Source organism: Myotis lucifugus, unplaced genomic scaffold (assembly GCF_000147115.1).
Source record: "Myotis lucifugus unplaced genomic scaffold, Myoluc2.0 scaffold_115, whole genome shotgun sequence".
NCBI lineage: Eukaryota > Metazoa > Chordata > Mammalia > Chiroptera > Vespertilionidae > Myotis > Myotis lucifugus.
The window spans coordinates 1096412-1099738 of NW_005871163.1; the positions used below are offsets into that span (position 1 = coordinate 1096412).

The window sequence follows — 3327 nt, forward strand, 5'->3', positions numbered from 1 at the left end:
CTAGGACATATTTTACAAAACAACAATAGGCAAAAAGGGAGTACATAGGGGGTTATCTGTAAGAGTGTCAACAATAAGAAATAAATTTTAAAAAGTTATCAACTCAGTGTTTTCAGGTCAAAAACTTGATCTTTTAAAATTCATAACTTTATAGAATGCTTGGTTATTTGAAATGTGGCAAAAAAAAACATGCTTTCTTTTTTATATTTTATTATTCACAAGAGTGATTTTTAAACTTAAATTTAGCCAGAGATGAAATCACTTATTTTTTAATGAAAATTAATAGCATTAAAAAATATGCATTTAGAGTAGATGTATATGAATGGAGGAACAGGCTGTCTGGGCCATTTTGGAGCATACATTTACAAGATCATAGAGCACATTTTATTGTCATGGAACACAGTTTTTAATGCTAAAGATTCATTGATCCTATATTAGTATTCCTCATTAGTATGATGTGTTAGCCATCCGAGCTAACAACTTATACTAATCCTTATTTCTTGGTGGTGGTTTCAAACTTATATGGTATGGTCTATTGAACACTTTGAGAGCTAAGAATTCTATTAATCACCAAAGGCATTTGCCATTTTGAGGTGGGAAGGGGGCCTCACCACATACCTTTAAAAATACATGTTTTAGAAAGTAGAATAGGAGCTATTGGTTACCGAGTGGAGTTTCAGTTTGGGATAATGAAAAAAGTTCTAGAAATGGACAGTGGTTGCACAACAATGTGACTGTACTTAATGTTACTTAACTGTACAGTAAAAATATTCTATTTTGTTATGTGTATTTTACAGTAATGACATTTTAAAAATTCATGTCTTGATAGCAAATTTTATTAGAAAATGCAGAGCTCAGCACTTAAAAATACATTTGAAAGTACAACAACAAGAAACTACACATAACAGTTCATATTCTTTTCCCTTGTAGCACATTGTGCAAAATTTAGTAAGACTGACTGGTTTGGATTACTACTTGTAATCAATAAAAAATGTACTTCTCAAATAGCATTGATTAGGCACTATACCCAACATTAACATAACATACAAAACACTTAGAACTACAACTTACATTATTTAACAATTTTCAGGGACAGTAGTATTTTTTTCTGTACACACAGTCTCACACATTTCTTTTTAACAATAAGGTAATTGAAGATCAGAGCATATAATCTAACCAACTTAGTATTGAAGAGCCTTTTGTTGTTGTTTGCTTTGTCAGATCTAAAGCATCACTATTCCCAACTCCCTTGCTCTAACAGAGTCGTTCCCTACTCTTCAATAGTTTTTATTTTTTTAAATATATTTTTTATTGATTTCAGAGAGGGAGAGGGAGAGATAGAAACATCAATGATGAGAGAGAATCATTGATTGGCTGCCTTCTGCATGCCCCACACTGGGGATGGAGCCCCGGAACTGTGACCTCCTGGTTCATAGGTCACGCTCAACCACTGAGCCACGCCACTGGGCACACTTCAATAGCTTTAGTTACAATTACAATAAAACCCAATCTTGTTTATTCTATGTCTTCCTAGGCCCTCGCTCACCTCTCCAGCGCGATGCCAGGTTCCTCTTTGCTCTATGCAATCCCCAGCACCATGGTCTCCACTCAGTTCCAACAGCCAAGCTCCTCCTCATCACAGGTCCTTTGCACAGCCACTCCCACTGTCTTAAATATTCACTCTTCATTTCTCACATTACTGGCTCCTTCTCATCCCTCAGATGGTCCTTCCCTCACCACCTTTTTTGTTTGTTTTAAAAGCTAACCTGTTGATTGTCAGAATTCTGCTTATAACCTTTGTACATGTTTCCCCTCAAAATGTGATGTTTTGTTGTCCCTCTTTTTCCCACTAGACTGTCAGTTCCATGAAGGCAGACCTTGTCTGTTTCTCTAGCCACCTCAAGCGTTAGTTTCAATGAATGTTGACTGAATGAATGAATACAATGGAAGTTATGGAGATAGGAAATAGAGCTATAAACTTGGTTAGTAAAAGAGATCAATACCTACTCTGTGCAATTTAGGAAAACTCACTTGAAACCAGAGGGACATTTAGGGTCCTTTTTCTTCCTTCAGTTGTCCATGGAATAATATCTAACATTTATTGAGTACTTTTAGGCACTATGCCAAGCGTTTCGCATGTGTTATAGAATTCAACCCTCGGAGCAACCCTGCAGCGGTAACCAACCTTTATTACGCTCATTTCTCAGAGGCAACTTGCCAAAAGCTACTTATGGTGGAGCCATAGCTAGGTTTAAGTAGGCCATATCCCATTAATTCAATGTAATCTACACCCCTTCGGTCAACAATAGGTGTTTTATCTACACACTTTTCAGAGAAACCCACTGAAGCTCGCATTTTATCTCACCTTCAGTATCTTGGGACCGAAACCTACGAGGTGGTGGCTAACCCCTTAGCGGGTTTCCTGGGGAATGTGAACACCCTGGGTGGAGGAGCGGCCGCTCGGACAGACGCACGGAGCTCCGGCTCAGCGCTGTCCGGACTCCCGAGGCTGCTGCGGAGAAGGGAGCTAGCAGGTCCGCGGGTCCCAGACAGACCCCGGGCCCCCCGGCGGCGAAAAGAGAAGGGAAGGTGTGTCTCGCCCACGCGCGCCTCGGGCTGGGGATCTCCCGACCGGAGGGGGAACCACACGGCGCATTTCCCCCCAACAACACCGCGCGTCACCGGCTGAGCCCCGCCCACTTTCTCACGCAATCAGTCTCAGGCGCTAGGGCCCCGCCCCCGATGGCCGGACCTGGCCCGCGATTGGCTCTTGCGGGCCGCGAGGACCTCCCCCACCCCTTCCGTCACTGCCAAGATGGCGCTGGTCGCAGCGGCGGAGTTAGCGGTGGCTGGAGTCACAGAAAGAGGCGGAGGCTGCAGCGGCCGCAAGGGGAGGGGGAGTCCCGTCTGACTGAGACAGAGGCAGGCCTGGGCGGGCGGGGGAGCTGCGCAGGGCGGAGCGCGGGGCCGGGGATGAGCTAAGCAGGCTCCGAGCTCCGCGGCATTCAGCCCCTCGTGTCCCGCGGCCGCTCGCGAGGGGACCGGGCACCGCGTTCCCAGCTCGACCCGCTGCTCGCTCGGGAGCCAGCAGTGAGGTGAGTGCGGGGGCGGCGACGCGGACAGCGGTGGCATGTGGAGCTGTCACAGCCCGGAGCGGTGACAGCCGAGGGTGCGGGGAGCGGGGCCCAGCCGGGCTCGGAGAAGGTGGGGGCGGGACGGCCGCGACCCTCCGCCCGGGGGCTTTCTCGGAAGCCGGGGGCCCTCCGCGCTTCGGTCCGCCCCCGGGAGGGCGCGGCGGCTGCTGAAAGGAGCCCTCGCGCCCCTGGC

The 3327-nt window shown here is 46.7% G+C and overlaps 1 protein-coding gene across 7 annotated transcripts in view; it reads left to right on the plus strand.

Annotated features, from left to right (window-relative positions):
• Positions 1 to 2857: 2857 nt before the first annotated feature.
• Positions 2858 to 3327, plus strand: part of DENND4A (DENN domain containing 4A) — a 94064-nt gene continuing 93594 nt past the window's right edge. For 6 of the 7 annotated variants that reach the window (XM_023757806.1, XM_023757808.1, XM_023757807.1 and 3 more), the window contains exon 1: positions 2858 to 3095. The gene's annotated coding sequence lies outside the window, so the exon portion shown is untranslated. The remainder of the gene's footprint in view (positions 3096 to 3327) is intronic. The other variant, XM_023757812.1, reaches the window with a different exon arrangement.